The 14,251-nt window shown below is 36.6% G+C and overlaps 1 pseudogene; it reads right to left on the bottom strand.

The window, feature by feature from the left end:
- Positions 1 to 5,531: 5,531 nt before the first annotated feature.
- Positions 5,532 to 6,586, bottom strand: LOC131647408 (plant UBX domain-containing protein 1-like; annotated as a pseudogene).
- Between the last annotated feature and the right edge of the window lie 7,665 nt (positions 6,587 to 14,251).

Genomic DNA, 14,251 nt, shown 5'->3' with positions numbered 1-14,251 from the left:
CTCAAAATTAAATACTTGCTCACTAAGTCTCATAGAGAGAATCCACTAGTTGCATCCTCACCGTACTCCATATACCATCCTATATAAACATCAATTTCACACAAATCATAGGGGGGCTCTCACTTTTCTTTTTTCAGTTTCACACACTCACGCTTCTCTCTCGTCACTTTTCTCTCTTCTCCCAATAAACTCCACCACCACAACAAACTCTTTCAACCACTATCACCACCACCATAACCGTTTCCATAATAAACTTTCAACAAACCTCCAACAACCTCCATAACTAACCTTCAACAATCAATAACAATCTTCATCTTCTTCAACACCATCATCAATCATAATCACATCTTCAACCATCATTGATCATCATCATCACTTTGCAACAACCTTCAGATCACCATTATATCCAAGTATCAAGGATTCAAGTGGAGCAAGAAGCTGAGTTTATTTCTCAGTGGAAACAATCACCAGCACTATCATCTTTCTCAAGAACCGAGGAGTGGAGGAAATGAGCTCGTAGAGTTTTCTAGAATTTTCTCGATTCAAGATTCATTCCAGGTATACATTCTGATCCTTCTTAGCATCGTAGCGACATGTTTAGGTTCGCATGCTCTTAGTGTTGTATATTGCGTTTTGCATTCTTTGCGGAATTCCGATTTGTCTGTGATGAATGATATTGCTTGTGTTCTGTTGCGCTTTGAAGTCTTAATAATGATCAGCATCTAAAAACAAGTTGAAATGTATGCTTAGTGATGATTTACGTGAAATGCTAAGAAGTTAGGGTTTTATTGATGATCATGGTTATGGAGTTAGAGGAAGTATTAGTGGAAATAGAGGTCGGATTCGCGCTCTACACAAAAATCCGAGCAAGATAGTGTATGCATCTTCAATTTCTAGGCAAAAAGATGAATGACGACGTGGTGGACCACCGGAGAAGACGACCGGAGATGCTCTCCGGCGTCTGAGTTTTTTTAGTTTGTTATGCATGCATGGCTTACGTGGCAGCGTGTGTATGGTTCATTATCTCTTTTTGTTTTTGATTTTTTTTTTGTTCTTTTATTAAGTGGCTTAGGGTGTGTCAGCGCGTGATTGGCCATGGGGTTTTTTTCGTCTTATTTGTTTTAATGAACCGTGACCTATTGATTGTTAAGTGTATTCTACTTTCAATGTTACATTTTAATGTCAAACTTTTTGATAATAATACACATGCTGACATATTAAAATGCAAATAAAAATGAATAATTGGTGATAGGTGTTTCTGGGCCATGTCTATGGCATTGGGACTCAGCGCTTTGATTTTTCCACCCCCTTGTTTGAGGCCCAGCGCGCTAGTAACAGGATCCAGTTCATTTGGTTTTTGCTAATTCACCCCCTCTGCTGATAAATAAAAAACAAATAAAAATAGTCTTTTTTATTTTTTGCTTGTTAATTGATTTTTTCCTAAATAAAAATTGATAAAAATATTTTTTTGGCTAATTGGATTTTTTAGGAATAATTGCTTTAATTAGATTTTAATTGTTGTTTTCTTTAAGTTTTGACTGGTTCATAAATAAAAATGCTTAGTTTTTGTTAGTTTTAATTCTTGAAAATGGTCTTAAACATGAATAAAAAATACAAATTGCTTGTGAATATTTTTATGGTTAGTTTAGATTTTAATTTTTTCTTTTTGTGAATATTTTCAGATTTTTGAGAAATGTCTAAAATACCCCTAGTTGTTAAAGGTGACTTTAGTCAACTTAAACAACTTCTTCCCTTTCTTCTTCCCTTTCTTCTTCATAGTTGTTCCCCTTAGATGCTAGTTTAGTCTTGAGTTAGGAATTAGTCTTGTAAATGACAATTAGATTAGAAAATAGGTTAGTTCCCCTTTCTTTTTCTTCTTTTCGACATTAAAACACTAATAAATAAGAGATGTGAATCACACCTTACTAAAAGTGGGAGAGAAATGAGTGAGATTTATTCCCTAATCTGTTTCTCAATCACTTAGTGGGAGAGAAATGAATGGGATTCATTCCCTAATCTGTTTCTCGATCACTATATAATGGGAGAGAAATGAGTGAGATTCATTCCCTAATCTGTTTCTCGATCATTATACATTTTTATGTGATTCAAATCGCAAAGTAAATCCCCTTAAAAAATACCCAACCAAAAACATTTAAAACACCTAATAAAGGTTCAAAGTAAAACAAAGTGACGAAGTGGTGCGCAACCTTGTATTGGGTTTTGTTCATCATGTAGTTACATAAAAAACACAAACCCAAGTTCATTTTTTTTTTGCCTTGTTAGGCACTTAAGAACAAGTTAAGTCCATTCCAAAAATAGGCGTATAAGTCTCCAAAGATCGAGCATCGTGGATTGTGACCTTAACCTCTGTTCAACTAAAAAACACAAAACAAATGGAAACTATTGAGCCGAACTACTGTAGCTCTGATTCCTTGTAAGGGATACATAGGCATTGGGTCGCGGGGCCTAAGCGAGCACACTTGTAAATAATTCCTTCTTTTCCCCGTATTTCTTTTTTTCATTCATTCGCATTTAGGTTTAGACATAGATACACCCTTTAGATAGAAACAAACATAGGTGGATACCATCGAGTACGATGGGCGTGAGGGGTGCTAGCACCTTCCCCTTGCGTAACCGACTCCCGTACCCTGTTCTCTGGTCGCAAGACCTTGTTCTTATTCTAAGTTAGGTTTCCTGGTATTCCTTTCCCTTATGGGATAAATATATTAGTGGCGACTCTGATCATTTTTCGCGGTAGCGACAGCTGGCGACTCCGCTGGGGATGTGATAGACCTTTGTTGGTCCATTCTTAGTGAGTCGATCCTAGCCTTTGTTTGTTTCATTTATTGGGTGTTTCTTTGTTTGCTTATGTGCTTGCATCCTGTATATATGCTTGCATATCATGTCTACGTTCTGCTTGCATATCATGTTTACTTTCCGCATGCATCTGGACTATATTATGGGTCCCCGTGGAGACCACATATTTTCTCTGTTTGCAGGTGGGGTGGGATGTTCTATGAGGTAAAAGGCCCAATACCCAGGCCATGAGTGATACCTTAGGAACTAGGAATAGAGTGGCCATGACGGACAGAAGACGTATGTCTGATTGCTCTGATCATGTATCCACGGGCAGAGCTTGGTTGAACGAGGCAATATCGTATGATTGTGCCTACTTTCAATCCTCTGTTGGCTTTTTTGACCTACCCTGGCCTAGATTTACCCGTGAGTGGGGAGGGAATCATATTTTTTGCAGGTGCAGGTACTACACACTCCCCATCCTCCTCGTACTCCACTAACTCGAACAAGGTCGCCTCCGTAGCAAGGATAAGAGGCTTCACTACAAAGTATCTATTCTTAAAATGTTTTACATAATCCACATAAATTTGGAACAACTTCTTCGACTGTTTAAAAGATACCCGACTTTGCTTCCCTGCGGCACCACCTTGCCGTTGCAGATGAAAAGTCCTACAGAATAAGGGCAGAGTAGGACCGATTTCAAGGTAACGACAAACAAGCTTGAAAGTCCGTAGAAAAGCGAGCGCGTTAGGATGGAGCTGTGAAGGTGCCAACTGCAGCCAATTAAAAACACTCATTTGCCGGTCGGTAAAGGGAAATTGTATCCCCGCCTCTTTAAACGTAAACACGTACATGGAAAAATGATTCCCAGTATACCCCGATCAGATCCTTTGGTGCGTCTTAGGAGCATAAGTCCTCCTCGATTCCTCGACTCCCTGCTGCCTATCCTTAGACGCAACCCAGTCGGCGAGACGACGCTTTCTCGGGACGGGCACCACGTTCTCCTTGACAGGCATCCCATTCTCCTCGTTGTCTTCGATTCCATCCTCGGGGATGTCTTTCTCGGGTTGGTTCTCATCCATTTTACCTGAAAAGCAGATGAAACAGTAAAATCGACTGGAATCAAATATACCTTTCCACCACAAGTCAAGTGAAAGGACGAGGCGCTCAGTAAAGCCACCGGCCGCCATAAATCGGCCATGAGGCCGCACACAATGGACATAGAAGTCGTCTAGAGGTGACAATACAACCCATCCTACTGGGCTCCCATTGTCCTAATCACCCCGTAGATGTGAGTGATGACAAGGACCCGTGATAACTAACTAAAGAAAATCACTCAAGAAGGGGAACCACTTCCTCCATGATTCTAGGAAGACTAGTTCCCCTTATCAATCAAAGGAACATCTAGTCCCTTTATTTCTTAGAAGATTTTTCACTATGTTTTAGATCTTTGTACAGGTCTTCATAAAGACCTCTTCAAAACTTTCTTATACATAAACAAATAGAAAGAATCCTCCTTTTTTTTTACAATAACTTATCACCACAAACTTGATGACTAAGTTACAATACACTTTGTAAATAATTTTAAATAAAATTTGTCCTCTGATTGATATCTAAGATGAATAATTGATCTTATCTTTCTCTATATCACAATTTAAACTTATATACTTTAACTGCTCATAATGTGTGCTCATAACATTTGATGAAACTTTTTGAGATATATGAAATGGTGCAAAAGTTCCACAACTTGAAAAAGTAAGAACACTTTGAAAAAATATGTTTAAGTTGTATGAAAATGATTTTCGAAAGAGGTGAATTGTTTTTTTTCCAAGTATAGAATCTTATATACATCCTTAGGAATTTTTTTTATTGAAACATCCTTAGGATCTTTTTTTCTGCCATAGATTCAAGTTATGCGAAACAGAGATTTCGATGCCTCAACTGCAACTATCAGCTACAAATTCATCAAACACAACGCAACATTCGATTTGTCCATCGTCGCAGATCTTTTATGATAAAGACAACAACGAGTTCGTATATATCACTACAAATCATGCGGGTTCGTGCAAAGCTGCCTACGGTACTTAACAACGGGGAAATGAAAATTTACCTTTTAAAGTAAAGTGAATTCGCTAATAACAGTTGGATATCCAAGAGTTTATGACATGAAAACTACAATTATGAATTTCAACTGTAGCATTGGGAAATGTTAGCACTAACTATTCATTTTACATTGCCATAAGATCATGCCCCTCATAAACCAGGTTTAAGGTTGAGTTGTCAAACATACTTCCATTCCATCTCTCCAATTTTGTTCTATCTTTCAAAATTAATTATGGAATGAATGAAATTACAGTCAACAACTAATCATAAATTAAAAAGTGTCTTTACATTTGAAATGGTGTGAAGTAGACAGAAAATCTAACAAATAGACAGAAAAAGTTATTACAACAAAAGTATATGAGCTACAAAGAAAGAATTCAATCTTTATGAGATCATAAAAAAAAAATTAAATGACATTACCGGAAAAAGAATCTCTACTCAAGAAATTTTGAAAGAGCAAAGAAACTTTTGTGCAATCTTTTAGATTTAGCATGATACACAAAGTTAAGATCCACAAGCCAATTAACATTATCTATGAAGATAAAATTAACAAAATGAAAAACTTTGAAGAAACATACATTCATGCACAGAACATGTTCTCTCCATCAATTAACCACTTAACCTAATTGATATCACATTCTCAACCACTTTGGCTTAACAATCTTTTTCTCAGCAGGTTTTTTCGTTCTTCAACGGAAGGAACTCGCGCGACATGTTCAATAGACATCAGTTCAAACTGTAATGACTCTGATGGCTGACCTTGATCGTAAGCATTCTTCAAAGACATCACTTCTTCTAGTAGGTAAGGGCAATCGCCGTTGCTATCACCTTTTGAAACATCATACGAAAAGTACACAATGGCGCCAGGGCAAAATCCGGCAGTGTAGAAATCCTGAGAAACGTCTTTAATCAGATTCTTGGGCGGAGTAGTATCTATATTTTAAAAACATGAACATGTGATTAATTGAAATTCAGGACATGATCACTATCAGTTTACAATTATATATACTAATGTACTAGCCAAAACAATTCAGTGTTGAAATGCTCACATAAATAAAAGGGCTTATGTGGTTGTGCAATCACATTGTTAAGAAGATCGATTAAACTTTGGATTGTTTCAGATGGATGAAATGTGGCTTCCAATGTATGGTTATCCGGGAAGCGAACTCTAATTACAGCCTAAAAACAAAAACAAAACCAAATGACAAAATAAGTTTGTTTCGTATTGATCGAATTTATTTCAATATCCTTGAAAATCTTATTGATCTGATTTGTGAAAAGTCTAATTACCTTTGTTATTTTCGACCTGCGAGCTGCCTCATATGCTTCGCGGAGTTTCCGAGTCCTCAGATATTTATCTGTTCATCATTAAATTAGATAGCAATGTCATGAAGGGGTTAATTAATGATAATCAGTTCTACATTCATAAAAAAAAAGACAATGATGGATTTACCTTCTTTTTTAGTACTCAAGAGTTTGTAATAATCGGCAGCAGTGAAGTCGTAGAACTCGTCGGTCTCGTCTTCTTCCAGAATACCAACAAGTTTATTAGCTTGGTGTGGTGCATGATGTTGAATTGGAGAAATTGAAAAAGTTTCAAAAACACTAATCTCTCTGCCAAATTTTTGAGTCATCTCTGTAATCTTTGTCTATAGCCACAAAACATATCACATAGGATAGTGAAGTGAGAAGAGAAAAAAAGAAGCCTTTTGAGAAAACAAAAATGAAGAAGAAAAGAGGGAATGAATGAGAATACCTTTGAAGGAAAACCGGAAGTTCTTCTCCTTTTTGAAGGATAAACTACCATGATGTTACTATTGAGGTTTTGAGATTTTGATTTTGAGACTTTTTACAAACAATCATCAAACATACTAGCATGTTATTTAAAATAAATGTCTTATACGAAAAAATCATTGTGATTAGATTTTGATTTTCAGATTTTAAAAATCAAATCAAATTAAATACATATATTTTATTATTATTTTAAATATATTTATTAATTTAATTTATATACACTTTCATAGATTTTAAATACAATTAATTATTTAAATCATTATTATTATTATTATTATTATTATTATTATTATTATTATTATTATTATTATTATTATTATTATGCATAGATTGATGTATTTATTAAATAATTTAAATATCTAAAAACTGGTCAAAATTTAATGAATTAGATTTCATCTAATTGGATTTTTACCTGAACCAAATCTACAAGATATGTTTGCTGTACATTATAAGAGATCATAAAAGATACGATAGAAGAATAACTCTATCATATCTTGTCTTAAGTTTAATATAATATTTCACGACACAATATAATAAAATAATTTAAAAATTTCTTGTTAATTAATTTTTTAAAAAAATAGTGATTTATACCTAAAAACATAATTTAAAAATCCAATATAAAATATAAATAAAAAATAAAAATGGGCTCTAACATTAAAATTGAAACAAATCTATTTATTAAAATTAGTGTTGGCTAATGACGTAGGGCTCTAGAACCGGTGACAGTGATGTGGAGAAGACATGTAAGATTTACACTCTAATGACCAAGTCAGTTACGGGGCCTAAGATGGATATAATGAAAAATGGAAATAAAAAAAATGTAAATTGAATCTCACATGTGTTGACTTTATACGTTGGATCATCTCCATTAGGACTATGTGTAATTGGGCTTTAATATAGGAACTTTGGTAAGCCCATACAATTTTCCCTAAGGCTTGTCGAATGTATACTAGTCAGAAAGTTTTTCAAAGTTGTTGCCAACTCTAATGATTATGTCCGGCCATAGCGAGATGTAGGAAGATCGTGAAATAGTTAGAAAAATAATTGAGAACAAAAGCACTAAATACTCTCATATCATTGAAACGTCTCAGTAATTTTTTCCAAATGTGTGGCTTTAGGTTCGGATGTTAGGATAAAATTAACCTTAGTGACAGTAAAATATATATTAAAATAATATTTTAATAAAAATATAATATGAAATAATAATACTCAAAAGCATATTAGCTTAGTTCGCAAGATAATATAATGTCTCATTGCTAACCAACTAAGTTTTTTTTTTAATTGAAAGCCTCGTATATATTAAGCAAAAAGAAGCTTTATAAGGTGAATGGAGCCCAAAAGTGGCACATCAAAAGGAACAAAATCTAAAAAAAGGAATTCCTAGTCAATTTTGTACAAAATCTTTCCTAATGTCCATAAGAATGAGGTCAAAAATGGTAAGGAAGTTACAAGTGAGATCCAAGTTGGCCATGTGATCAGCAGAAGAGTTCCCTTCTTTATATATGTGAGATATAAAAAGATTTGTATGGGCAAAATAAGAGATACTTTTAAAACACTAATGTTTGATTTTCCAAGGCACCAAAGAGTTTCGGTGAAAAGCTTGAACCACATTTATCAAATTCATTTCAATCCAGAGCTTGGACCAAGCTCTATCACTAGCAACTTTCATTGCCAAAATAACATCCAAGAACTCAACTGTTCCGAATTGGGCCAAGATTCAGCCCAATCTACTTTCGGCCCAATTAGACTTGGAAGCCCAAAACGTCTCTAAGTCCTGGAGGAGCGAACACGTGCTTGGAAGCCCAATAGCGTTGGAGCGCTGCAGCACGTGCTCGGTATATTATGCTCCCCGTGTGCATCACATCTGACGAGGACTTTTCTCCTCGTCAAAATCCGCCTCTCCAGGCATGCTCTCCGCGAGCGTCCCTTCCGCCGAGGACTCTCTTCCACATGACCTTGTGCCGAGGACCCTCCTCCTTGTAGGGCCCCTTCACATCTAACCCCCCGAATAATACGGAGTCCACATAGTCCCTGAAAGACCGCGTCTCCCTTAAACTTCGGAGTGTTTGACCAAGACAAAGACCACATATTGGTCTCCAATATTTCTTCCTGGAATCCTGGCAGTCTCCTAAATGGGCATGGGCATCAGTCCATTAGCGAGATCTTGGCTCAACGCTGGGGGCTATAAATACCCTATTTCACTAGAGGGTCAGGTACCTTCATTCATCCTTTCTCTACCTTGTACTAGCACTCTGATTGCTCCCTCTTCTCACATTGGCATCGGAGTACCTTGTAGGTACATCCTCCAGTTCACAGAAGATCCAGATCCTTGCAGGCCTTGAAGATCCATCTGACCAGGTACGATCAGTGGCGCCGTTTGTGGGAATCTTTGCTTCCCCGTCTTTTCTGAAACAAAGACCAAAGCACAAACTCATCCTACAATCATCATGGTCGGCAACAACAATAACCGAGGTCCCGAACCTTTCAACGTCCACCCCCTAATCCACGCTGCCACGATCGAAAGGCAAGATCGCATCAGGCGCGAACAGCAGCAGCCCGTAACCGACAGGTAGAACTGACAGAGACAAGAAATGCCTTAACCCGCACATAATGATCAGGTCTAAACCCGAGACAACGAGGCCGACTCCAAAGACGGACATACCGCTTCTTCCTCCTCTCACACCTCTCGGTGACATGGAGGCCAGCAAGAGCGCAACTATGAGCAAATTGACGTTCCCATCCCTGAGAATGTCGATCCTACCACCGCTCTCGTACTCGCTGCCCTCGACAAAACCAACCGTCTCATTCAGCAGCAGAGTGAACGAATCGATAATCTAGAGAAAAGACAACGATCGCGATCTCCCCCATGAAGACGCCATCGATCATGTTCCCCCTCGTCTTCCCGCTTTCTTTCCAGGAGGTATCATCGTCGAAGATCACACACACTTTCTCCTTGGCGAAAGGGTTCCCCTAACCGAGGACCTGACAAGGCAGAATACATAAGCATCTCCCCCAAACATCGAACTCGAGGCCCCGCGCTGGAAAGAAAAGCCTCTAAGAAAGGCCGCGAATGTTCCCCTCCCGAGGACAACCACTGCTCCACAGAAAAAATGCACGGGAAGAAACACCTGCGAAGTCCTCATCATGGATGTGTTTCTCGGGTTGGTTTTCAGCTATTTTACTTGAAAAGCAGAGGAAAAAGTGAATTCGACTAGAATCAAATCCCCCTTTCCACCACAAATCAAGTGAAAGCGCAAGGAGAAATAGGAGAGCACATCCCCGACAGTGGAGCATCCTAACATTTAAAAAATAACAGGCGCCTCGTTTGCTTCATAGATCCCACCGGGCAGAATAGGTTTAAACAGCCTCAGAAGGTTGCAAAACTTCCTCAGACAACTCATGAACCTCATCAGGAGATTCATGGCCCTCATCGACACATTCATGAGCACCTCGAGGAAGGCAAGAGGTTCCCCGCGTGAAATGGGGAAGCTCGACTCAACAAACTCACAAATCTCCTCGGGATGTTCATGGTTAAATCGGGAAATGCATAAAATATTCATGGATATAAATCGGGAAACATATAAGACTACAACGAAGGACTACATAAAAATTCTAGAAATATCCAGATATGAAAATCCTAGGAAGTAAAATCCTAACATAAATGTACAAGGATAAAGAGTGGAATCAATTACTTGATTACACGAGAACTATGATGGAAGAAAGTGGCAACTCAGCAACATAAAGAACTTTGGAGCTTAAAGACAAATAGAGCAGAGTAAATATAGAAAACTTATAAATATTTCAAATGATCCTCTTCACCTCTTTTATAATCAGAACCATACGGGGAAGCGTGAAGGAATGCCATCATTACCTAGACTATCCTAGGTCATGATGGCACATTTATTAGCCGCCACACGTGACATTGTCCTTCTAACGTGTTACCATTCCAAGGCAACATTTTGCATTCCTAGGTATACTGCAGATCCAATTAAAATGATTCACATTTCAATGGAAAATAGCGACTCTCCGTCTCCTCGTCAACAAATGTCCTCATGACTCCCCGCGAACGTATCCCAAAGAACAAGACTAGCCAAAGATTCAGTTTCCCGACATGATAGCGAAGACAAATATTCAATCAAATTACCTCGTTGTGGACTCGCAAGTACCGAGGACGTTGCCTTGACCTACATCGAGTCGCCCGTGAAGGTTCGAAAAATACAATAAGGGGGGTTGGATTGGGTTTTTGATAAAATAAAAACTTAAGACATGTTTGGTTATCATGGTTCGTTTGAACTCAAACTACTCCAGTCCACCCGCCAAGGTAATTTTGCCTCTCTCTTACGAGGACTTAATCCACTAAATCAAACTTGATTACAACAACTTTCACAATGCAAACCGTCAAAGTCTTCTTGAGATAAACCACAACCCGGTTTCTCAAGGAACATCACAACAAAATTTAATCTTATGTGTTTACAAATATGCTTCTAATAAGCTGTATCACAACTATGACATATACACAATGTTTAAGAACAATGCACAAAAAATAATAACAAAATGAGATTTTGTGATAGCTGTTGCGTGAGTATTCTACTTCGTAACTTCAGTAGTGTCTTCAATATATAGTGAAGCTTTTGAACCGTTTGAGAGACACACTTTTTACCTTTGGATTGTTGAAATAATATGATTTAAGACTTCCTATAGAATTGATGATCCAGCCGTTAATAGAAGATCTTGAATTTAATGACTTGTAACGAAACTAAGTATCAGAAGATAATGTATCAGACCATTACGTCATCGTTTGGTGCAAGAAGCGTTTTCCTTATCAAGTTTTATCAGAACTTCTGCTTCTGAGAAATCACAGTCAAAACCCGAGCAATTGACAGCCTTACTACTTCGATCTTGGAGAGCTTGTTGTAGTAACTTTCAGAACATGATCTTCTTAGTATGGAGATCAAATGACAAATACTTCTTGTTCTTGTAGACTTCCTTCAAAGTCATTAGAACTTATTGTTCTTATAACCTTCCTTCAGAGATTATATCTTCTTATTCTTGTAAACCTTTCTCTTGATGAAGCCTCCTGATTCTGAGAGACTAAAGTTCAGACTTTCTTCTTCTTATAAGCTTCCCTCAATGCAACCATCTGCTTCGTTTTCTGCTTCAGAACTTCTAAAACACAAATAATCGATTAGGGAGCATATATGTTCTTATTAGAAATATGTGTATCATCAAAACTATTTCAAAGATGTAGAACCAAATATTATTCTAACAACCCGCTCATGGATCAATCAAAATCACAAATGAGAAGTGACATCACGAGCACGACTGAGACGACTCAAAGTCATTACTTCAAACATAAACAATGACTTAGGGGGCTCCTGTTCTGGTCTAGGTCGAACAAGCCCATAGTCGACCATGCCCAATTCGAGATCCAAGCCCAATTGGGCACACGTCCCATTGCGACCTTTGGAGCATCAAACCCACGTGCCCACAAAGAACACGCGGTCAACCATCCAGCGAGAAACTCGGTCATCTACTCCCGAACCCTAAGATCGGTTCACCGAGGATATGAGTCACTTGCTGACTCTACCCTACCACATAGGATCTTGGCAGTTTCCTATTTCTGGGCCTCCAATAATCCAGCCCAAAATAGGGAATCTTGGCGCAACGTTGGAGGCTATAAATACCCTCTTTCACCAGAGGGCCAGTTATTGATCATTATCACTCTAACCTCTTGTACTTGCGCTCTGTTTGCTCTCATTCTTACTTTGACATCGGAGTGCCTTGCAGGTACACCTGCTCCCATTCTCAAAAGTCCAACAGGTTGCCGACCATTGACAATCCACTCTGATCAGGTACGATCAATCACCGTTATCATCACGACAACTTTTAATTATTTGGAATATTAAAGAGAAATAAAAAAATTAAATGCTAGATTGATGTAGGGAATTTTTTGGAGAGATGATCCAAATCCCTCTCTTTAACTAAGTGATTGTGCTCTAATGATTAATAAATTTCACTTAAGAACGAACCAAAGTATGCTCTTTAGAATGTTTTAGAAATTTTTTGGCTTAAATGTAGTTTTGCCCTCCTAAATTTCTCAATTGCTTGATTTTGGTCCCCCATGTTTCAATATCTTGATTTTGACCCCTCAAGTTTTGTAATTGCTTGATTTTAGCCCTCCAAGTTTCAATTGCTTGATTTTGACCCCTCAAATTTGTTCCTTTTTGTATTTGATAGTCCTCTAATGACACGTAGACTAAATTTCTCTTTTTTGTTACTTTCTCTCTCTCTCTCTCTCTCTCTCTCTCTCTCTCTCTCTCTCTCTCTCTCTCTCTCTCTCTCTCTCTCTCTCTCTCTCTCTCTCTCTCTCTCTTTTTTAATTTTCTTCTCTACAATTTTTTTTTTCATTTTAATAGTTAAACTTTGAATGTAATATTTAAAAAAATCTTAAATATTTCATTCAACTTATGCCTAATGATAAATTATTTTAACAAAAAAATAGACCACTACCTAATTAAAATAACAAACTCTTTGTCCAATAACTCCCTCATATTTAAGCATAAAGTCTCAAAGTCTAGCAATACTATTAGCCATATAGAATTTCAATTTTTTATAAGGGATAAAGGATGCTTGTCCGTATATTTTAAGTTGAATTAAATATTTAAATTTTTTAAAATATTACATTCAAAGCTTAACTATTAAAAAGAGAAGAAAAATAGAATTGTAAAGAAGAAAATTATAAAAAAAAATAACAAAAAAAGAGAAATTTAGTCTACATGTCATTAGGGAACTATCAAATGCAAAAGAAGATAAATTTGAAGAGCCAAAATCAAGCAATTGAAACTTAGGGGACCAAAATCAAGCAATTAGAAAAGTTGGGGGACCAAAATCAAACAATTGAAATATGTGAGACCAAAATAAAGCAATTGAGAAATTTGAAGGGTCAAAACTACATTTAAACCAAAAAATTTCTCTCACATTTATTTACTGATAAGTATTTTTTAGCTTTTTCATTCGCGTCGTATGAAAATATTCTCACACACATGCATAATACATTTTAAACTCAAAGTACACCATTTTTTTTCATGATTCTTGAAAACAAATACCCTAAAATTATTTCCATGATTCAATCATTAAAATGTTGTTCTGAGTTTCAAATAAAAAATAAAAACACTAAAATGAGCAATATCATCTTTATAAATATGTCAATACAACTTTTTGCATAAATGAATTACTTCCACTGTTTTAAAATAAATGTCATACTTACAAAAATTATGTATCCTAAAATAAATGTCACTTTTAATTTTCAATACAATTTTAGCTTTTATCTTCTCATTGTACCGTCTAATTAATATTTTTAATTTATTATTTCTCTCCTATTACATTGATGATAATAAAAATACACAAATAAGAATAGTTTGTTAAAATTATTATTCTCTTTCATTTATCATATTTTCTACAATGTTTTTTTGAATTTTTTTCTTCCTATTTCATTGTTAAATCCAACCTTCAGCATTCCTTTAACACATATCATGAAAAAGGATGCCCTATCATTGTC

Source organism: Vicia villosa, linkage group LG2 (genome assembly GCF_029867415.1).
Source record: "Vicia villosa cultivar HV-30 ecotype Madison, WI linkage group LG2, Vvil1.0, whole genome shotgun sequence".
Classification (NCBI taxonomy): domain Eukaryota; kingdom Viridiplantae; phylum Streptophyta; class Magnoliopsida; order Fabales; family Fabaceae; genus Vicia; species Vicia villosa.
The sequence above is the reverse complement of the archived record's forward strand: the minus strand, read 5'-3'. Positions and strand labels throughout refer to the sequence as shown.